This window comes from Betta splendens, chromosome 4 (assembly GCF_900634795.4).
Source record: "Betta splendens chromosome 4, fBetSpl5.4, whole genome shotgun sequence".
NCBI classification, from domain to species: Eukaryota; Metazoa; Chordata; class Actinopteri; order Anabantiformes; family Osphronemidae; genus Betta; species Betta splendens.
Window position 1 is genome coordinate 8,483,342 of NC_040884.2, and position 24,552 is coordinate 8,507,893.

Below are 24,552 nucleotides of genomic sequence, written 5' to 3' on the forward strand. Positions count from 1 at the left end.
TGCTGAAGTTATTCTCAGCTTAACACCAGTCAACAGTTACCTGACTAATTACGCGGCTTTCGGTGCTGAGCGTAACCCACCCAATTAACCCCGTGGAGCTCTCCATAAGCGCTTCCACGTGCTCGCGGAGCTTTTCCACAGTCGCCGCACGCATCCTGTTGTCCGAAAAGCTCCATTTCCATGGCGGAGGAACGGCCGCGTTATTAACAAACAAACAAAGCCCTCGGCTCCGCACGAAGCCTGGAGAGCAGACGCACGCGGCTTAGTCGCTCCACTAACCATCGGGCTAATGGGCTAAATTGCTTTCAGATTGAACAGCCAGCGTTGCGTTCAGGAAGTGAGCAGAAACGCGGGATAGATGAGAGGAGGCGCGCTTGATTTTGCCCGTTCAACGCCGCCGCGCAGGTAAAAGTCCACTCGCGGCTCGTCAGTGGAAGCTGGTTTGGAAATAATGGTGCACACGCATACATAAGAAAAGAATGGAGATATACTGTATGTGCGGGGCGTCGTGTTTACCTGCTGTAAGTCAGTGTGTACGTAATCCTGGGAGAAATGCGTGTGGAGGTGGAACAACATCAGATGCAGCCTGCAGACGGGGATAATGCTGCATATCCCCACCGCCTGATTTGCCCTATTGCAGAAGATATAGTAAGATGAAAGCTGCAAATGCCGGAGTGGATGATGGTATATGATTTCTCAGAAATGTGGGAAGGGAGACGGGAGGCTGGATTTAGCTTCCTCCGACGTGACTTCTTTGCGGCAGTGTGTGTGTGTGTGTGTGTGTGTGTGGAGGGGGGGGGTCCTGGAGCTTGACGCGAGGGATCAACACCGAGGCGTCATCCTCCAAAACATGACCGTCTGAAAGAGTTAGACATTATTAAAGAGAGTCCAGCAACATGTGTTTTCAGGCCGGCGACTCCGTAAGCAAAGGCAATTTCAGGACTGAGGGAGAAGTCGGCGGCGGAATGGAGGACAATCAGGAGGCCCCCTCGGCGGCTGCGCCACAATCCTCGCGCCGCTTTGTCTTCGGCTGAAGGGACATGCTGGCTTTCCCATCGCTAATGTGTTTTCCACTGCCTCTTTGACAGACCCAGCATCTGTGTCAAATTATGGCCACAAACGCACCAGCACAAGTGGCAGCGGCATTGTATTTAAGATGGAGGTTTACTTGCCACAGCACTTTGCATATTCCCATGAAGCCTGTAGAGTGAACCCTGCAGCCGGTGCAAGCCCAATCAGAAAACACCTAATAACATTCACTGACAGTAATCAGAAGGATATGTTGCAATCACTGCTACACAGCGAGAGTCCTGCTCACAGGAAGCAGCGTGAGGTCTAGCTATCGCACAGCCAGAGCCTCACCCTCCACTGTCAAAATCAATGCTTTTTGACTTACTTATTAATAAACATGGCCAATTAAGTTGCAGAAACTATTTGCCAACACTTGGAATCAACACACAAGTTGCTTTTTAACAATGTGCTAACATTGAAATTGTCGTGCTACGCGTTAAACACAAGGATAATCACATATAATTACACAACGTGCGGCCGAGTTGTGACGCTCGGCTTTTGCATGAAGCTACGAGCAAGCTACGCGTTGGCGCTGGAGCAATCGCCAATTAAAACAATATAAACATTCAAGGTAAAGTCACATTTGTGGCTCCAGTTTCTTAAACATGCTGATTTTTGTCACACATTTAACACAGAGACAGGGTTTGATGGTTGATAAAAGAAATCATTACATTAAGAATAAGTATTATTACATTTTTCTGATTTAATGCATAAAAAATACAATATTGCCATTTGTTTTTTGTCTACATTTTATTTGACTGTGCGACTTCAGCCTCGTCGCTGTCACTTCCTCTGTTTTGTAGATAAGGGGAAACGAACCGTTTCAGACGACAATGAGAGAAACGTTTGTTTTTCTCTCTTCGGCTCCGGGGAACGTTTGTCCCTGAGCTGTAGTCTTGAACTCAGTCACTTAATATTTCCAAGTAGTGTCCCTAAGGCAAAGAGTGGCAATAAACAGACACAGGTAGTGGCGAAGGCAGCAGCACTTCATAAAACGTCTGTCTTTCCATTCGGGGAGACGAGCTCATCCGTCTCTCACCGCATCCCTCTCCGAGTGACAGCGGAGAGGAATAACAAGCAGTTAAGTATTTTTCGTCTGCTTGACCCATGACACGCGGCTCCCAGGCTGAGGTGAAGGCAAAGAAGAGGGAAATCACTTGGCTGAAATCACTGTCCTGTCAGCGCGCCGCGCGCCGGGAGGAGTCCCTGCCTTGTCAACATCCAGTGACTCCGTGACGCCGGCCCCGTTTTCAAGGGGAGACGGAGAGCGGCTGCTCTCTGTCCACTGATCTCCTGCCCCGACCGGCGCGCGCACACGCCCGCTGCTCTGTTGAGAGCCTAAATATCGCCGGTAATAAAATATATAACACGCGGGAGACGCGCGAGAAGCCGTGGCAACGTTTTCTTATGCGTAAACTTTGCCCTGGAACACAAAGGACTCAAGGCCGGTTTGAACCGAGGACGACGTGGAGGAATCTGGAGCTGCGTGTGCGCCTGTCCCCTCTCCACGTAGTCGCTCTCATAATCCATAAAGCGGCTTTTAACGGGCCGAGGCCCATTTACAACGCAGACGTATGTGCACGGGGTGCTTTTGATTACATAGCTGTCATCTCCACTCAGAATTAAAAACCTCAATTAAAGGTAAACGAAGCAAATCGCTGCTGTGTAATGTTTTACCAGTGTGTGAAATCGGCAGCCAGCAAGAATCGCCCGTAATCCTCCATCTGTGTCTTTTATCGATTTATTTTGAACAGTACAAATAATACAATTGGATTTGATAGAAGAAGCATGTGGTAATAATAAACATTTGGAATCCATACGCTTGATTATACGGGCTCGTGGTTTTATGCAGCTGATGTAACAGATACATCTGCGAGCATTAATCAGGCCACAGGAATTCAGGACAAATCCAAAACAAAAGCTGACTGCTTATTATTAAAACTATATTCATATCATACTTATATATTATTTCATAGCAGGGCTCTTGAGGGAAGCAGATCACTGCTGCGGCCGATACGCTTTTATAAGCAATGTGCGAGTCTGCGGTGCTGATGCCACAGCTGAACGAGCTGTGTCACTCACCGCTGTCATTAGACGCCGGGAGCTCACGCTGGACGCAGCGTGGACGCGGCTCACGACGCGGGGAAACGATGCCGCCAAATAAGCGGTCGCGCCCGGCGGAGCCGGGAAACACAAGAGGAGCATCTGCAAAGTCAAACGACGCCCATCGCCAGCCACGCAGGTGTTCGGACGCGTCATATTACACACAATGAAATATTCCCAGGTTCCTCCAGATGGGAACCCCCGAATAAAAAATAAAAAAAGGCCCTGTCGTCAATATTACCAGAGGAGCAGGAATTGAGTATCGCTGCTCCTCTTACTTGAAGTCAGACCACTTTGTCTTGGCCACTGGTTTAATTTACTCATTTTGTTATTGTCACTCAGACTGTAATAGTCATTGAAAGGAAAAGTGGAAGCATAATTTCATGACGCATATTTTATGATTAATCTCTAGGAAGGAAAGAGAGAATGAGAGAGGGAGAGGAGAATGACATTGAAGTGAAGGAGGAGACAGTGAGAGGCAGAAATTCTCTCCCCCACTATTTCATTCCAGTCCATTTCACAAACATCCACATTTGAAATGAAGGGTGAAGGCACGAGCTCAGAGCACAACATCCATCCACACGCGCATTAGAAATTTACTGTTGATACGAGAGATCATAAAAAGATGGGCAGGGGCTGGCGAGGAGCCATTGTCAGCAAGAGTGGAATTTATGCTGAGTGCAGCTCCATTGTTCCGTGTGCACAAGAGGTGAGGCGAGGGTAATGATATGTGTACGCGGTTGTTAGTACACGGGAGCGCGTGTGTGTGAAGGATGGGGCGTTTCGTACCACGGAGTAATGTGCTACGTTTCTGTCAGGCGTCTGGAGAACACGCCATCACCTGCTGTCACCGCTTCTTCCCACCGCCCCCCTCGCTCGCTCTCTCTCTCTCTTTGCACTGGGAAGTTTTGATGCATTTTTAATTCCACTGGTTACCATGGAAACGCAGGGGCGGTGGGAAAAAAAAAATAAAATAAATAAAAAATAGGCAGGTGCATTGCAGGAACCCAAGGTGACAGCAGTTGAAACAAGTTCAAATGTTTGGGCCCAGCTGCCAGAAGGAAGGTCACATGGTTTCAGTGTCTTCAGCAAACAACATTAAATCTGCAAAATCACGTAGGAACATGCTCTTTTTACTGGTGTGCACATTTAAGGTTTTTACTAAAATTAAAATTTAAATTATTTTAATTTATTACTACTCGAGTGTTGGGGACAACAAAATATTTTGACCAGTGAGATAAATGACCGGGTTCAAGGGTCGCTGATTGCGAGCCAGGTACGTGAGGATAAAAGTGCAAGATGCTCAGCAGCCGAAGGACAAGAAGATGCACAAAGGCTGCGATTATAAAGTTATATCTTAAAGAGAAGAGCGTGAAAAAGAAAAAGAATGATAACGAGAAACCCTGCAGCTTCTCCGGGAGCCCGGGCGACCACACCGTGTGTGAGTGTCAGTGCTAAATTTATAGCTTTCCCATTTCCTTTTCAGGTTTTATTTTCAAGCCTGCTCCGGAATCATTGTCACCGGTGTCAGCTGAGTGTTTGTTTTGGTGATGTGCCAACAGCATCCGAAAGCGCGTCTCAAAAAAACGAGAAAAGCATCACCAAGGAGGACAAAGCACAACTCCACTAAGCCTCAAGGGTCCCTCAGGCCATATTTTAAGGAGGCTGGAGGGTGAATATGTTGCTGTGTATACACCACTTGCATCTCCTATGTGTTCCGCTGCTTGGAAATGGCTGACTAGATGCTAATAAGCTTGCTCTGTCATGCTTTGACTGTCAGACCTGGTGCAACTGCATGTTAAGATAAAGAGCCTACATTTGGTAATGCCAAATCCCAAGGTCCTAGATCCCTCTTGAGTTTTAGCATACGAATGAGCATAAGTCATGCAAATGCATTTCCTCAAAACTTCGCCGGTTCTTCTTCTTCCCTCCACTCCAGACGAGGAGAAAAACTTCTAAACATAAATTCATCTACTATCCAAGCTGGTCTTTCTGCCTGGAGATAGCTTTTGTTCATGGCTGGCTGGCCTTACATTTTGTGGTCGGTGATTGGCAGTGTCCAGCGGGCCAGTTCCTTGAAGACTCCCCCTGTACTGTCTAGAGGTCCTCTGCTATTGATTTCCTGCTCGCGCGCGCTGCTTGACCTGCCAATCAATGGTCAGAACAGTGGGATGTCATTGGGAGCAAGTTGACGACGTGTGATGCTCGGCAGACATGTAACTGATGGCACTGAACGAGCAAAACATATTAGGGGGAGAGCGAGGAGGCGGCGGGCGGCAGACAAAGGCGGCGGCGCCGGCGCCGCAGCCCTGCTCTTTGGAGTCGGGCCGCAGAGAAAGTCCAGTTAATCTTAAATTAAAAAGCAATGAGGTGCGTATACATTTATGAGGCGCGTCTGTGAAGCCCGGCCGCCGCGCGCCGGGCGGCCATTCGGCGCTGCTTATTTTCTTTCTTTTTCTGTAAAGTGCGAGCAAGTGTGACTTACTGTACTCATTCGATCCAAGTAACAAGTGATTAGCCGTGAGCAATAAATCTTCAGAGAAATGCATTTCAGCCGCGAACAGTGGAATGGAAACTATTGAGACACATCACACCCCCCTGAGTTTGTGCGGCATGATTTTGGAGATGGAGTCGAAGAGAGGCCCAGAATAAATAAATAACATTTTCTTCTAAAAAGGACCAGAGTGTGTGGAACTACTCTTTCTAATTCAGTGATTTTGTGGCAGTGTTGTGTGTGTGTGACGGTCGACTCCGCGAGACAATGGCAACTAAATTCCTGGGGCAGTGATTAAATACTTGAGACTGAACTAAAACCAAAACTTTTTTTTTTTTACACTTTTTATTTACTGTATTTATTTTGTTATTTATTTTTAATCAATTTAGCGTCAGGCCCTCGAACATTGCGGCGCTGCTGATTGACTAAAAACAAAAAGCAGCTACAAAACACAAATCATCTCACGTGTCTAAATTGTTCCTTAACCCAAAGGATATGAAAAATGATATACACATAACACAATATGCTCAATTATATATGCTTTGTCCTCGTTTCAGATGGCACTGCAGGAGCATCACTGCCCTTGGGTTTAAAGCAGTTTAAGTAGAACATTAAAGATTTTTATTGTATCTACAGGACTCACATGTTGTAACAGATATTCAAATGCATCTTTTAAAATGGTTACGTTTGGAAATAAACATTATGAGTTATATAGTTTCCAGCTATATAATATCATGGACGGCTCGTTTTTCTGTAGCCGACACGGATTTTGAACAATTCAGTACAATTTAAACTGTAACTGTTGTTGCTAATTACCTTCTCACATAGTTAACGGAGTTAAGCAAGAAAACATAATCAATTTTTCATCAGCTTGTTGTTGTAATGGCTGCTTCTCCCCATTAATGTGTCCTGCTGTAGTCCTTAAGGACCAGTCAGCATGAAATATATATCTCCATAAATACTTTAATGTTGTGCTGATGTCTGCTTCGCTCCCCGCAGTTCTGGAAATATCACCCTTTAAGTTTGTCAAACAAGGTTTTTTAATCTACACTAAATAAAGTGCAAATATTTAAACAGTGGCGCGTCTTCGTACGATTTAGCTTTAATTTTTTCAGTCAACTAAGCACAGAAAACTTCACACTCTGCTCTCAATAAGCAATTTAAACTTTATCTTTTTTTTCTTCCTTCCCTCCAATAACTTTGCAAAGATGGCCGAGGCGGACGTTTAGCTGATACAATGCTATTTTGTTGTCAAGGGTCCTGGCGTCAGCAGAATCAAAACGTGCCGGCGGTAGACCTAGCATCAAGTTGTCTGCAAAGGAAACACTTTACCCACAGCTTCTCTGACAGTTATGAGAAACCGCCATTAGTGCATTATGCATAATTGTACATGCACTACTATCAAGTGTCAGTGAAAGACAACGGGCAGAGCAGCTCTCTGTCGACTATGGCACATTTGTTATTGTGAACCATCAGCATTTCTCTATGTAAATGGAGTTGCTACAAAGGGCCATTTTCCAATCTGCTGCCATGAAATCACTCTACCTACCCCTGGTAATGACCAACCTTGGAAGTGGATTTCCACTCAATTTATTTTCATGAAAGACAACAGTTGGGGGAAAAAAACACCTCGCTGTCTTCAAACAAGGACTGTTATATGAAAATTCAGATTTTTATTATTTTTAATATACACAAATATGTCAACAGTCTTTCTTGGAAATGATGGATTGCTTAAAATATTAGAGTAAATGTATAGAGTTTTTACATTGCCCATTACTTTAAAGGAACATTTTTTTTTTTATTTTAAATCAGCAGCTCTTGAACTAAATGATGTTATTTAACTATTTCTTTTTAAAGCTGCACAGCATCTCCATAAGCCTGATCCGGCCCCATTATTGTCCCAAACAGCAGCAGAGTGAACGGATGACTCATCTTCAGGTTATCAAGGTCATCTTTAGGGGAAAAATATGATCTCACAGGAATGTACTCCCTTCTCCACATCTCGCAGTCCTTTTGATCAGCCCCGTTTTTTGTGTGGATGCTTTGATCAAGCGCTTATCACTTGTGATTGTCCGTGATGTGCACTTGACAGTCCAGAATGTGATTAGACAAGGATAGAGAGGCATCGCAGAACATGGAGCTGCAGGGCTGCGGGGCACCCTTCCCATCAAGACGTGCTCCAGTGTAATTAGACATTAGCACCCAGCAGGAAGCCTGCTAACATGAGCTGAACCCCGATTAGAATGATTATCAGAGATAATTCACTTTAATAAGTACATAACAGACCACCGGACTCACGCAAGTACAGATAAAAACTGGATGCTTTTGTAATTACTGCTTAATTGGTGCATGCAGGGCAGCTGATTTTAATGCAGGATTTCAAAAGAGTGAAAAAAACCCTTGCATTTCATCAAAATAATTAAAACCCTTCATTAAACCCTCATACAGGCCAGCACTAAATATAATCAGGATAATTATTTGGAATGTGTTTATTCACCATTAAAAACATTTTACGAGTACATTTTAATGTATATTACTCGTTAAATATTAAAGGTAATACTACAAACGCAATACAGTCTATTACAATAAGGCTGTCATAAAGGGTATTTTAATAAAGCGACATAAAGGGAGGATTGAGAGGAGTCCATATCCTGGGAGATAAAGACTACAAACGTTATATTATAGTGAAGGTACATTCAGCTTGACATAGTGAAAACGCTAACAATATTATGGCAAAGAGACTTTTTGAAGGAATGAAAAGAAACTTGTCTCACCAAATGGCCACCTCAGAGATAGCGCTTTAATATCAGAGACAGCTAAGCGTAGCTGGAAGCTACAGACATTGACAAGGCAGGCCTGCGGGGACCCGGGGAGATAAGCATGGCACACAGACAAATACAACACTTGACTTTTCCTGCTCGTCAGCTACAGTTGCACCGGGATTACAAAGTCAAGTTGCTCTTCTATTTGAATACAATCTCTATTTAGAAGTAAGAAAAGGGGGAAAAACATTCCACTCCCACTAGAGTGGGATCAATCATCAACTAATTTTACTGGACTGCTCATGTGAGACGCAGCTGGGAGCCCGGGCTCCCCAGACGGGCCTTAGTGCACTGGGCTGCTGCTCCAGAACACTGCATTAGGGTCTGCAGGCGTGATTAAACTGTTTGTGCTTTACAACACGCGCTTAAGTGTACACATGCCCACGCGCACACTGTGGAAATAACATAAAGTCCATTACGATTTATAGGATTGCATGCGCTAGTTTCCGGCCAAAAAAAGAAAAAGGACACAACTGAATTCTGTCACTACAGGTTGTTGCAGGATTTTTTATGCCTTCTCACAATCGGCCTCTCACCAGTGGAAGCATCCTGTTCGAACACCTCACAATAGTTTCTCTCTGGGGGGGCTTGAATTTATTTATTTTTTTTTTAAAAAGCTGCTGCCAACTTTCTTTTTGGTTTCTTGCGTCTACACATTGGTTCGAAATGTCACCTCTACTCCATAGTCTGGTGTGTGTGTGTGTGTGTGTGTGTGTGTGTGTGTGTGTGTGTGTGTGTGTGTGTGTGTGTGTGTGTGTGTGTGTGTGTGTCTCCTTTGATGTTTGTGAGCCAACACTCTCTCAGCTCATCGTTAGACTGATTCCATCTCGTATCCAGTTTCACGGCTCCAAATTAAAATTGTGAGGGTGGTGGTAGAGGAGGGCGGACCGTCGTGGCGATTTGCGCCGATGTAAAAATCAATGGAGCCACTTAGCAGCGTGCAGCCTGTGTTTACAGCGAGGGCGCGTTTTATTGGGACCACGGCAAAAAAAAACAAAAAAAAAAACACACTGAACGGAGTCGCTTGTCTCGCTTCGTGTTGCAGCGAAATAAAATCTTTCCAGTCAATTATGCCGGCAGCCGTGAACACCCTGACACTACGAGGGACCCACAGACTGTCACACACGCTGACACGTACAGTACACACACATACATTAATATACTCACACACACAGTACGAAACGATGCAATCTGCGATTCAGGTGCTCTGGTTGAACGGGATGGAGGCATTCTGTCACGCCTGCTGCTAATGATTCAGTTCTGCACCTTGGATCAAAACAGCAAATACGCTCCCCATCCTGGTGTGAACACTCTTAAGCATATTTGTATACAAGAAAACTAAAAAGGTAATAGTAAATATTACTGCATTCATTTGTTTTGTTGAAAGTGGTGAGTGAATCCCATTTTACTGACGACTGCCGAGTTTCATTGCACAATGCAGGAAACACAGCGGCTGAAATCATCTCTGGGAATGAGACGGGACCAGAGAAAAAACTCCTTGAGAACGATGAGCGAGAGGAGATTACCTTCCATTTTGACAGCTTCTGCTGGATTACCTCGAGTCTTATGAGCCGACTACAAACTGATTCAGTCTCAAATGTTACCGGCTGGAGCTGTCACGCTGTGACATGAGTCAATAAACGTGCGGCGGAACTTCCTGTCAAGGTGAAAAGGAAGAACATTTTAAAGCACTGCATTATCATAAATTGCACACACACAAAATTTTCCAGCTCGTTCAGTCTTGTATATGAGTGCAGCCCACAGTTTATGGAATCTTTAATTTCTCCAGCACATTATTAATTTCTACATTGTATAAATCATTTAAGAGCAGCGGACTGAATTATAGAAATCTTCTTTAATTTACATTGTTGGCTAAATTAGACCGCAGAATTCAGCTTCATTATTGCATTTATAGTGAGTTTTAATTACCAAGACTGATTAGAGAGACGAATCCTATTCAACATTAAAGAAAGGACAGATTCTCCGTTGGCTAAAGTCTTTATTCAAACACCCAGAATTGACATGTTGTTGCCTTTGCAGTAAATGGAGAGCTTTAAAAACATTTTCCCCACAATTAAACGAACAGTAAAAGACTTCAAATAGAAAATGACTGTCTGAGAGTAATAAAGAGAATTTATCCTTCTTCAAATAGAAAATACATTGGAATGGCTGCTCCAAATGCACAGTGGTCATCAGATATTTACACCAACGGTTCATTTTAGATTTTATGGGTAAATGTGAAAAAAATGGAGTGGAAAGATAACATTTAACAAATCAATAATTTAAAGAAAGAGCAGTCAGGAAGTTCACACATTATGGTGTTTGAGAGGACTTTGTTTACTTTATATAAACTTTATAGTTTTAAATGTATGCGAGGCACCACAGAACAGTACAAAGAGGTTTTCTCTCATAATACTTGAACGTTATTTATCTTTAATGTGAATCCATTTTACAATCATGTCTTTACGAAGGGAACGATGTGATCTTTTCTGAGATAATTTCCCTTGGGTAATTATGCATTTCAAATGCCTAAATATGTCAGAAACATATTTTGGCTCATTTAAACTCGTTCTGTTCTTGGTAAATGTTATACCGCGCTGCAGTGCTGACGCCTGCAATAAAAATGTGGCAAATCAACGGTCATGACAAGAGCATAAAACCGTTTCTAAAGCTGTGAGCGTTGCCACAGTTTTAATGGGCTCAATATTTTAAAGTGCAAGTTCGGAGCCAACAACTGAGGTCCTGAGAGCACACGAGCGTCGGCGCTGCTCAGCAGAGAGGGAGATTAATCCTGTACTGTATCTCATTACACTTCCTGCTACAAAGTGGCAATAAATATGATATTCATCTGACTAGATTTAAAATCTTCATCTCTGGCTTATTGTTATCAGAACGCTGCACTCACTTTATAGATCCATCCTTGAATGGTGAACGTGTATTCTGTGCAACAAGCACGTAAAATTACATTAGATTGTGAATTAATAACAGGCATTCGGTGAATTAATCTCATCCTGGTAAGCCATGAACCATAACCATTGAAATGCACTGCATACATATAATTATTTTTGAAAAAAGAAATTGTCTCCAACCACCCAGAAACATCTAGTGCGAGAACAGAGCTGGTTTATTAGGGCAGGTCTTGTGTCAGGCCACAGGTCGAGGGGGGCAGGTCGAAGTCAAGTCTTACACAAGGTCCTAACCAGGCAGAGAAGCGGATCTGGCCCATTAGTAGAGCATGCGTAGAAATCCCCACTTGGCGTCCACAAAATACGGTTTAAGGCACAACTGGAAGGAGGATAGCAGCGTTTTGACAGGGCAGACCACCTAATACACAACACAGGTGTAAAAAATAATAATAATTGAACTTTATTGATCCCACATTGGGTAAATTACTTTCTGCTTTTTTACCCATCCCTTGGGGTGTCTTAATCAAGGAGCAAAACCCACCAGTGTTTTCTGGTGGGTTTCGAACCTGGAACCTTCCGCTCCCCAAACCAACGCTCTATCAGTGAGATACTTGGAGACCGTTATTGGGGGGTTGCGAGCTATAATATGGCCTTGGTTTTGTGTGGACATCTGTTCCAACAGACGTGCACATAAAAGGTGTAGAAAAGCCACGAAGAAAACATTTAATTTCATCCCACTTTTACATATGTTTAAAACCAAGCACCGTTAATGCAGATGAGGCTGTGCAGGTATTTTAGCAGAGATGACCACCTAGACATTAAACTAACGATAACAGCGGCTAGGCAGAATAAAATAATGAGATTGCTGCACTGATTGGTAATTGAGAGAACACAGCTTTAGACTATGTCACTACATTTTAATTTTTACTCCACTTCATCAGCACATTTTTAACAGTAGTGATAAAACGGTCTGTATGATCATCAGTAACAGTGAGCATTGAAAACAACCAAAGGAAAATCCAGAACGACTGTTGTGCAACCACTGAGTCACACAGCTTCAGTGAAACAAAACCTATTTAGCAGCTCATTTATTAGGTGATTTTGGTTTGACTGTTATAATTCCTAGTCTAGTGTACAACTGGAGCTGAGGCAAGAACACAGACAGTGGAAAGTAAAGCAGAACAAGCACAAACACGAGTTGATTTTTGACTTCCGCTCAGTGTGAAAACCCCAGGGGAAAAAAAGAGGGGGAAGGTGACAGAAGACGAAGGTGAAGAGCCTTTAAAAGAGCCGCTGAGGGGACGCAGTGTTCAGCGACACCGAGCGAGAGAGAGCTGACGGGTATTATGTCGTCCTCTCACACTCTCCAAACGCGATGTCCTCCCCAGGTGATTGGTTCGGCAGAGGAGAGATGGACAGATACAAAATGAAAAATTGAAGCACGCACCAAAAAAATAAAAAAAAATAAGCAAAAGGCAAAGAATGGAAAAGGGCAAAAACAGAAAAGCATCTGAGAACGGTCTTTACCGCGACGAGGACGAGCCTCATCTGACCCACACCCTTTATTACCCTTTGCCCGAGTGTCACTTTATCACAATAATGACTTCCAGACATGTCTTTAATTCACTTTGATCTGCTGCAAAAACTTTCTCATATCCCTTCACTCAACTTATTTAACCTTATGCACGCGCGCCTTTGTGACGAGACGCTGACTGGCGCTGGAGAGTGACAGCGGTTTAATTAAAATATCAGGGCGTGTTTTGCTGTGAGGCCTTTTTTTTTTCCTGTGGCACCTTCAGCTGTGACACGGGGGGCACGTAGTTGGATCCTTTACCCAGAGGCACTCAATTTGACCCGTCTATTAACAGATGCCTCCCACCCGTTCACGCGCGCCGGCAGACGTGTAGAATCATCCCCGCGCTTTTTCACGTGCAGCGCCGTGGGGAGGATGTGTTTCTGAGGCCACTGCACAAGGTGGTATGAGCCTCGTTACCTCCACAAGAAGCCAAGGAAATGAGACAGTAGCCTCCGAGTCTTATTTACTGCTTCCTCCGGTATAAAGGCATCGCCTAGCCGTATAACCTGTATCAGCATGTGAAATTATTGTTATTACTGTATAACGACAATTGTTCATCATCAAATATGTCCACTACAGCGTTAATAAGCACATTTTCATTTTAGCCAAGCTGTAGTCCTAAACCCATGTCACTCCTGTTGCTAGGACCACATACAATCAATCCTAAAATGTCTGAAGATGGAGTAAATGTTCATTCAATTAGCTCAACTCATCATAAATAAAAAGCACTACGACCTGCGTCCTCAGCACCGAGGACAGCTGAAAGTTTAACAAGATAATTATCTCTGGAAACAAACACCGGCGATCACTGGATGGGGGATGAGAAAAGACACGGCTGATTTCCCCGCTGGAACCATGTGCTGGTAAATAGTCCATTTAATAACCAGTTACACGGGGTTCATTAAGTGTTTCGCGTTTAAAAGTAAAGTCTTCTTAAGCACCGGGCCCCAAAAAGAGCGAAAACTCTTTAAAGCTGCATACGCGTAAATGACGGGGACTAAATGAGAAGGGACTCGTCTATTCAACATTTACAGAATGAATTTCTGCACTCAAGTCCAACAAGAATCAAGTGGTTGGAGAGTTTATACAGTGCGCCCTGCTGTCATTTCTGTGTACCATAGCAAGACAGGGCAAATGCAGAACAAATAAAAATCTAAGTCTCCCAATTGATATGCATTAGATGTTTCCCCACTGTTCTGATAGGGAGGCCTCTCCAAACAGCGGCTCCAGATAACGGCCAAGCCTGGCTGTGTTTGCCGGAGCGGCGGAACAGCGGCGAGGGACGAAGGTCACGGCGTTGATATGAAAACGCGACAGGTTCCCGTCGCTGCCGCAGCTTTTTACGCGCCCGAGACAATGTAGATGGGCGATGCAGAGGACGGAGAGAGCGAGCGAGCGAGCGAGAGAGAGAGAGGGGAAACGTTGGCTCGTGCGTTCGCTGCTAATGGGCCGCTACGCTTGTGTACGTGCGTGGGCGGCGTGCACGTGCGCGAGGACGGGGGACTTGTTCCAGGACTGATGAGATGCTTCAGGGATAACGCCAGGCGTGGAGTTGATATGTGATTTGGGAGAAGGCTTTATGCAATTTTTTACTCATTATTCTTAATCACATACTTCAGCGTTTTCTTGGCGCGGCCCTTCCTCGCCGCCGCCGCCGCCGCCGCCGCCGCCGCTCCCGTCCTCTCCGCCGCCTTCTCATATCCTCAGTCTGGAGGCTGACAGTGACAAATAGAGGAACACCGCCGCAGCGTCTCCGCGCGACTGCAGGGGCAAATTATTGCAGGTTGCAAAGCGCCACGCTTCCTCGTGTGAGGCCGCCGCGTAAACGCAGGCGTTCGTCCCCGAGACGCTGGGCGTCGAGTCACGGATTGCACGTTGTTGGACTCAGAACCGAGCCGAGCCTTCACGCCGCGGCTGCGATGACGCTGAATGTAGCATTCAGCCGCTTGCCACTTGTGAGCGGCGCTCAGCATTAGAGCGCCGCAAAGTTCAATAGTTGGTCATAAAAGCAAAACAACCCCGCGGGTCAGCTTTTTCTCATTTAAGTGGCTCTCAAACATTCACACTGCACGCGTGCGTGCGTGCCTTCAAAACACTCCAGAGTTACAGCACGGCTGCCTCTAAAGTGATCCGCGCCACGATTCATCCATCTACTGTTATGTCAGCGCCTGACAGGGAAGGGGTTTAAAATGATCAAACTCTCAAGGTTAATTACTTTAGATGAAATATGAGGGGTAATTATGATCATATCCATTCTGTGGAGATCTTTATCACTGTTCAGTAGCTCGCTTGCTTTAACTGGGTGAAAAGAAATTTAAAGAACCCTCCGTTCAGGTATTCACAATCGATTTCCCTCAGTGGACCAGTCGGGGGTGAAGTCTGTGTTCCTGTGTGTAGGCGCCACCGGGGGGGGGGGCTCTATGGGGAGGGTGGCGCTGCACAGCCGACGTGCCACGCTAGACAAGGAACCAGTGGACTGCATAATTTACTGCGCAGCGACTGCCACCTCTTCCGTAAGCAGGCACAACACTGAGGCCGGGCCCGGGCGCGACGCCTATGCATCATTATGCTTCGGATGCGGCAGTGCAGCAGCGGTGACTGGCTCACATCTGACAGCGGGCCGTGTGTTCCATTAGTCGCACCAATTCAGATCCTCCCTTTCCCCGCAAAGTGAGGAGAGGAGGAGAGGCGAGCGCCTTGATTTGCCCTAAAAGACGCCTCTCGCTGCAGCCGCTCAGCGGCGCTTCCAGACAGAAGTCTGCCGTCACGCTGGCAAGTCGTCCCGCGACGCAACATACACAAAATCATACTCGCGAGACCGTTTATCACTCACCGCACTTGGGAGAGGGAAACATATGCTACGCTTAATATTTGTCTGTCCTCAAATACTGACAAAATTAAAAAAAATAAAAACCCAGGAAGAAATGCTGGCAACTTCATCCACAGCACATGGAGGAAAGTAAAGTTCAGCCTTCAGTACAGTGCGCGGTTTAGTCATGTCTTCAACACCTCGCACTAACAGCAAAAGCTGTGATCACAGCGACTCGGAGAACTGTGAGCATCTCTGCAACGACTTCTAGATTTATTCTAAACCATAAACCACGTTGGATCTGCGGCATTGACTCCGTCATATCCATATTTGCGTTCTGGTGCAGGCCAAAGGTGCCTTTTACTTTAATCTTGGCTGGTTGCAGCCCGAGACAAATGCAGGAGCCGGCTGTGTTTATGGGACTATTCATTACGCCGGTCTGAGGATCTCTCGGCCTTTCTGCGTTTGATCACATTAATCTTTATTACCAGTCGTTTCTTTATATTGCATCGCTAATATAAATGCCATTACAGGTGATAGCTGTTAGGGGTAATGGGTGGCTACCAGTGGCTTATCAACAGGTAGGCGACGCTAACAAAGCTGCAGCATTAATATACTCGCGTTGACGGATAACAGGTTGCCGGTTAACTCATTTATCTTTCTGCGAGGAAGTGCCCCCAGAGATTTGCACTTAATGCCGACTGGGAGGACTCGCCGCCGCGCCGCCGCAGATCTCACAGCCCGTTTTTACACCGGCGCTCGGAGCCCGTTTATTTCCCAAGACGCCGATCTGGGCCTTAACGACGGCACATCGCGCATTGCTGCGACACGCAGAAACCAAACGCGGCGGCGCTAACAGAAATCTGACGCGGGGCCCTAATTCTACTGTATTTTATGCTAATGTGCTGAGGCGCTAACTTTTTAGCGGCGGAGTTTCAGTACTTCACAGTTAAATAATGAAAGCTCTGACAACACTGGCCCCTACAATTGATCAAAGGCTGCTTAATTTTGTGCATTAATTACTGCTGAGCTAATGAAATGGCCCATCACTCTGCTCATAAACCAGTAAACAGAGGGGCAAAAGAAACCATCCGTCAGGCACAGGCGTGATTATGTAAAAATACTGTTAATCACTGGGCTTCATGTTGCTCCCCATTTTGTTTCCTTTCCCTCAGTTGCCTAATGTTTACCACCAGTAAGATCTTTTATTTATTAGTTTTGTCATAAAGCTCTCGTTCACATGAATCTGGCCGCTCAAGCGTGCCGTGAAATTAGCATCTCATTACTTGCAATAATTAGGCCAATGAAGGGCAGATGTTGAGTGTGTGATAGATGTGGAGGCAGTGTTTCACGATCTGTCATGACCATTTTATAACCTTTTACTGTTAGACTCCACGTCTGGGCTTAGACCGTGACGCAACGAGGTCCCTGTTGGCGAGAGGCCCACGTTCTCAGCTCGTTGGGAATTCGAGGAAGGAAGCCTTTAAAGAACAGGGTTTCCAATAATATTGCAACGCCAATGTGGATTCGCATTTGAAGACACAAAAAAAATATGAGTATGAGGCAAACGTTCAGAGCTTTAGATAATATTTCATGTTATTTGAACCCTCGACGCGTTAGACATTTTAATTAAAGAACATAAAGCTCGAATATCGGTCTGTTGGCCTGTGACTCACTGGGATCATCAAACTGTCATCCCTTCTTTTGATATGCTTTTCCAGGCTTTCACTGCAGCCTCCTTCAGCTTGTGTTTGTTTGGGGGTCTTCCTACCTTTAATCTTGTCTCCAGCACATGACATGTGCAGTACGTTGGCTCTGGTGATTGATTTGCCCAGTCTAAAACCTTCCACGTTCCCTTTGTTGCGGGTGCACAGTGTTTCGGATCATTGTCTGGCTGCATGGCGAAGGCCCTCCCAATTAGTGTTGATGCACTTCGGTAAATTGGCAGACTCCTTTTTTTTTCCTGTATGGTTTGGCTCATGAGGGGATTTCTGCTTTCTTCCTACACACTATGGCATTTCCATCACTTTGGGTAGAGGTTAATCTTGGTCTCATTAGTCTATAAAACTTTGTTCCAGAACTCTTGTGGCTCATCTTTGTACTTTTTTTGCATATTCCAGCCTGGCTTTCTGATCTTTGTGCTGATGAGGGGTTTGCATCCTCCATCTTGTGGTATGGCCTCTATTTTTCTGCTCGTGAAGTTTTGTTCGACTGGTGAATTTTGATACCTTCGCCCCTGCTGTGGGGTCACTGACAGCTGCTTTTTGTTTTTTTTCACACAGTTTACACTCTGTATTTCCACTGCTGTTCAATGTTTTTCACACCATTACTGTACATTGGTCTGTTTTTCTTCCACAGACTGCTCGTTCAATTGAAGCAACACATAAAAGCGAAAAGTAAAAGCTAAATCTACGGTAAACAGCAAAAATGACACCAATTCTTTTCTATGACCTATTCCTAATTAACTGTATACAACCACATTATATATTATCAAAACAGTTCATCATATTGCATTATTGTAGTAGCAGAAGAGATTCGCTGCCTACATAGAAAATAAACCACCGCAACTGTCTGACCTGGACTCACTGCTACAACCTTGCAAGTTGTCACATCCCCTCCATTAAGTTGTGCACCTCCACCATCATCCGATGCTAAACTTGACAGATGAGGATGAAATGAAGTGTGTCAAATGCCGTTGCAGTGATGTAATTCAGAGTGCATTCTCCAAAAAGATTTATTTCAGCAATACATCACATCTTACTCCTTAGCTTTTCATTTGGCTGCGTGGAAACTAATATCATGTGCCTCTGACAATGGCAGCCAAACAGTGTAAAATTAATGACTGGGCCGACATATGTCGCAAAGTCGATTAGCAACAACAGAGTGTTTCTCCCCCGAGACGCTGCACTTTGTCCCAGTCCTGCTTGGACTCCACTAGTGTACTGACAATAGCAACACAACTGCATAATAATAAAACCAATTTGTCCCAGATAGCTGCGTTTTTAAGTCTTTTCCCCTCTGAACACTGACAATGTTATAACAGTTGCTTAAAATGAACCACTTCCACTGCATATGCACAGAATGAAGCGGTTCAGCCCCACACATGTGTAAATGTAAAATCTAAAGGGGGCAGTGACGCCGTTGAGTCACTGCTCCTCTGGTCTGCACACTTCCACTGTCCAGCATTCAGCCTCTGGAGCAGCGGTACCAGTTGCACCGCTCCATGTGTACTTACTGTGAGTGTCACCTCCCCAGTCATTCAAAGAAGAATGAGATTTAAAAGGTCACTCTGTGCAAATCACCTTTCCTGGCTCTCACATCCAGTACGTATTATTCTGCCCACAATGGAAATTCTCCTTCTCCCCTTTAACAAACAAACTTTTTGCTCTCGCTCCTACTACACGGCACATTGGACACAGCACTAATAGGAGAATGGTGTATGGGTATGGTCAGTCGCAGGACCTCCCACGGACAATGATAGGATGATAAATACCCTCATCTGGCGAAAATGTCAATTATCAGCAGACTCAGCAGCAGCACTGGTGGTCCTCCAGGCACGATAAAGATCTAACATTAATAAGGCATGCTTATCTCTGGGAAGACAGCCTCCGATTGATTTTTGGGAGAAACCTGCTAGAAAGGGAACAATAAATTATTAAAACAGAAACATATTCCACCGAAGAGAAATGTAATGAAGTACACACAGGAAAAAAAACTAGCCATATGACTGCATTATATTAGAGTTCAGTGCCTGCCGGGCGTCTAATGCCTCCCATCCATCAGCCACTGTTCCTGTGCCTCCCCCAGCTCTAAACAAAACACAAGGCACATTAACGGATACTTAGAAACATTAAATGAGACCCAGGGTCACCGTCGTTGTGTTGACAACAACATGACTTCGAACTGATTTCTAAGTTTGAAGACTTTTAATTAGTCTCCACAGATCGCTCCACGTTCTTTGGCCTATGGTATAGTGATCTGGCTAACCAATGGGAGCACTGGAAGCTAATGAGCCATTGTAAGGAATGGGAAAGAAAATTGGCTCAAGCTGGCAGCAAGTTTGGACACGAACGGAGATGAATTTTACATAGAAAAAAATGCTAAACATTCAATTTCTCATTAATGTTAACTTGTTCGGATGTTTCATTTCATCAAATCCAATCCAGCGGTTGCCGCGGACGAACACAGTCATCGCTAGGCTGCCATTTGGAGACCAATCGCAAGCCTCTCACGAGGAGAAGCCCCAGGAAGTGTGCTGCAAGCCTGGGATCATAATGATCAAAGTGAAATGTTTGTCGACTGGAATCAATAATGTCGAGGTGCCTGGAAATTGCTATTAAAGATCCCCATCGATTGAGCAGCAGTTGTTCAGTGTCTGAGCAACTGGTCATGTAGACTTAAAACAATGGGTAATGTTTCCTGGGCCAGTTGTTATCTTCGGAGGGATTACCTCCACTGAAATGTCATCGCGTCAGAACTGGGGTTTCATGACCGGGTGGAACTTTAATCTCTCGGCTTCATGGCCTCTAAAGTAAAATGGTGTGACCGCAGCAACTAAACCTCAAGTTGAACTTTACCATTTAATTTGAGCAACAGTGCATCAGTTTCTCTGTTTGTTGAAGCAGGACAGGATTCAATATGAAAGAATCCCTCTCAGAAAAATTCATTTCTTAATGTCACTAAATTGATCACAGTTAAAAATGCGGTTTTAATTAGGGCTGCAACCAACTATTACTTTCACTGTAGATTAATCTGCTCATTATTTTCCAAATTCATTAATTAAATCTTTGCGCGTCTGAAATCATAAAAAATGGGCACAACAACGTCCAAGGCCAGGGTGATGTCACCAGACGTCTCGCTTCCTCTGCCAGCGTCCTAATCACTTTACTGGAAAACACCATCAACTTCATTCTCGTACTTTTTTTTTTTTTTTAATGACTCGTCTCCACTGTCATTGACTGAAATCCTCCTTTAACCCTCCCCTTAGCCTGTGTGCTTTATGACAGCTGTCAATCCATAGTCAAATAGGAAAGTGGTAATGTCAGCGCGGCTCTGCCTACATCGCTAAGCGGAGCAAACTGTACCGCGCTCAGGGGTCTGATTCCCAGCGGGGCCACCTATGCAAAAAAACAAAAAAAAACACGAGAAAAACGTGCATTCGCTCCCGATACTTTCTCTCCAGGAGCAAAACTAACTCCAGGAAACTAAATATGTTAAAATAGGCAAAGCAATATTGATTCTTTAGGTTTTTGTAGAACTAAATTGTATAAACACAGGAAAGGAAATAAATATGGTACAAACACTACGTTCCTGTTTTATTCAGGCATGAGAACTAAAACTTTCCCGTAGCTGCACCTTATCACTTCTACTTGTTGATCTGTTAATTCGCTCCACTGTGGTGCACATGCGTCTTTGACTGCATCTGTCATCATTTAATATCCATTACGCTTCCTAATAGAAAGGCATCGGCAGCTCCTTTCACTGGCTGGCGCTGCTTCCGCTGGGCAGAAAATTGGTAAAGTTGGAAGAACTGTTCTCATCAGTGTGGAAACTTTTTCTCAACAGGGTATCATATCTCAGTAAATCCCACAAGTTAATGACCGCTGTGCCACAGAGGGCTGCTCTGTTTTTCACCAGATGCCGGATTTTTGGAATTCCCCAGATTCTAATGTGCACCAGAACAGCGGTTTTCCAGCTCGAGTCCCAGGCAGCATGTAGCATCTCATTAGCTCCGGTCACTGATCGAGTGTCGCCGACATGAAACCTGACACATGCTGCAGACCTCCGCTATACATTTCATCTTGTTGCCCATAATGGCTGAAAAATGACTTTCTGCATTTGTAATTATTTCCCCTTTCCAGTCCTTTCCTCGAACACGTCCTTTTCTTGTTATTCCATTCCGCTGGCGTGCTCGGGCGAGTTCCACTAACTTCCTTCTCTTTGAGTAAGACATTTTGAACTCCGCCACAGATGAGCGGGTTTCAAGTGAGCCAATTATGGCACCGATGTAAACAAGGACAGAATACGCGCAGGAAGCACGAGCGTGATTTTTATTCCGACTGTATCCTCCCATCCTGCGTCCTGCAACAAGCACGGCTCATGCCCACGCTGCATTTGGGCCTCTCACTGTGGACCTGAATGATACGAATCATCCAACATTCACTATGTACAGTATATGTCTTGGGTAAAGAGCAAAAATGCTTCTTTCAGCATGCGATGACAGAAACAAAATACGGAGACTTGTACCAAGTCAAACTACTGCAGCACTTGTTGCAGGATTAACATCACAGTTACGTGCATGCACACGCACACACACACACACACACACACACACACTATAGCTCTGCAGCCAACTGGCCCTTAAGCGCCACTGCGAATGGACCACAAAGTAGGCTCTACTTTATCTGCTCTTTCCCTTTGCTTTCGCCCCCTCAGCAGTGACAGCTGCTTCCTAACGAAGCCCACTCTCTTCCAAGCAGACCATGTGATAATGAGGCTCTGCCCAGAACTACAGGCAACCAGGGAGCAATGTCAACAGCTTGGAGCTGACCTCCTGAACGGGCTTGCTTCCCCTCGTTCACCAAGAGAGCAAAAGCTGCACCTCATTGTTTGGGTGGAGAGCGGATCCTTGCCTCGGGGAATTGCCCATGTCCAATACTAACACTGAGCTGAAACAGTGTAGAGGCTTCATGTGCATACATATGTGCGTATTCATGAATGTGCACACACCAGCGAGAGTTTGCCCATAGACAAGGCAAAACACGCACACGCACACATACAAAGTGGAGGAGAATTACAAGTGATGTCATGTCACAAAACAGAGGATTTTAACTGCAAATGTGTGTGTAAATCTCAGTTTTACTACAGATTTAAACATAGTGGAGGATCAGCAGACCTCACCTGCATAATATTTTGTATCAGCAATGAATAAATCAAACCAGTGTTGGCAGAAAGGAACCAACCAGAGGCAAAAAGCGTCACGGAGTGAACCCCGTTGCATTGTTTATACATACATAGAGTGACAGTGAGTGAAAAACCCATTCCCTGTGCGTTGTGTATGCAGCCTGCTACAGATAATTTGGTTCTTCTTGTTCAATATGGCCAAACTAATATATTTTAACATTACCGGGTGCTCTTGTAATGCTAAATAGCCGAAAAAGAAACTTGAATTATTTAGTTCCTCTTGGGATGGAACCACAGTGAAGCCGCAGTAACAGAAGAATCCAATAATAATTGGGACCTTAGTGGCTTCATCCGTTCATGGACAAAACATTAACAGACAAAGTCTAAACAGCGCGCAGCCTGTGACATATTGTAACTATATCTCTCCAATGCATCCCTTGGTGGAAAAGACCAATCTGTGTTTGCTTTGGTAGTTACACAAACCCAACATTAATCACACTGGATAAGCTGAGCAATCCACAACAGACACCCTCTGTAATGAATAAGTCAACTAATCTGTGCCAGCTTACAGACTGAGAACCAGAATAAGAGCAGCCGAGGGATAACGGCACAGAAAATGGAGAAAATGAGGATTTTCTTTTCAACAGTGTGTCTGCTGAAATTAAAATCCCGCCAGAGTCTGTGCCACTTTTCTGGAATTAATTAACTCCTTCAGTTCGAAGAAACCGAATAAATCGCGCAAAAGTTTGAGTCTACCAACAACTAGTTTACTAGTTAAAAAAACAAAAACACCCAAGGTTATGTCAGTAAATATAAGTGTGACCACTGATCACACTGTTCTTTACATTTCAGATCCCAACACTGAACACAGTTATTCAAATGTTCCTCTGTACCAGACAAATGTTTGACAGACACGCGAAGTCTATAGACAAACTGTTGAAAAGAAGCCTGGGCACAATGACTACACAATTAAATTATCAAACAACTCTTCAAAGTCAAGTCCCTGATTATTAAATCTAATATCCACCATCAGCAACAGCGGCAACCGTGTCAAAACGCAGCAAAGCAGGCAGATGCTGATGCGTTTGATATTCAAATAATCTCCCGCAACAACAACAATAAAAAGGAGGAAGAAAAGGAGTTACTCACCTTTCAAACAGCTGCAGGCTGGAATATTGTTCAGTCATTAGCGCACGTGCAGGTCCGGAGTCTGAGATCCAGCTGCGCTGACGGGGCCTCGGTGTGAAGAGGGCAGCGGGCAAACGTCTGTTCTTCAGCGACGTCGTCCATTAGAATTACACCCAGCATCTGATATCGCTCCCGACTGTGCCCACGTGGTCCGCGCACAAATCTGTGTTTTGTTTTTTAATTTTGAGAACAGGGGAACTTTACTCAGGTTTCACTTTCTTCGCCTCCAAAGCAGTGGCGGTTGATGGCGGAGTGGCTCGCGCGCCGCGCCGCGCCGCTGGCCGCCGGGCCGTGCCTGTTAATTGGGCTTCCTGTCGCGTGCAACGCCGTTAACGCGTTTCCCACGCACGTTGCTCCCGCGGCCGCTCCTCTGGCCTCCTCTCTGCGGGGAACACACGGGGCCGCTCTGTGACAGGTACGACTTCCTCATGGACCGTTTCCGGTTGGAGACGCGTGGCGCGGTCAAGGGGCTCGCGCTAATTTCCTGTTGCTACAATTGTCGCGCTAATTATCACGTGGGTGAGGGAAGTGGCGCGATTTGCCCACAGTAACACGCATTTATGCGCATATTCGCCGAGTTATGTTTTGGAATGCGTAATGCGTAATTACGCATTCCAAATCCTTTTTTTTTTACATATTTACGCACCATTTTTTATGTGGCCGTTCACGTGACAATTTAA

General features: G+C 44.9%; 1 long non-coding RNA gene across 1 annotated transcript in view; it reads right to left on the reverse strand.

Moving 5' to 3' along the window:
* LOC121202195 (uncharacterized) overlaps positions 1–24,320 on the reverse strand; it is a 61,453-nt gene extending 37,133 nt beyond the window's left edge. The window contains exon 1 of the long non-coding RNA XR_005897619.2: positions 23,834–24,320. This is a non-coding gene — a long non-coding RNA (uncharacterized LOC121202195). The remainder of the gene's footprint in view (positions 1–23,833) is intronic.
* Positions 24,321–24,552: the final 232 nt, after the last annotated feature.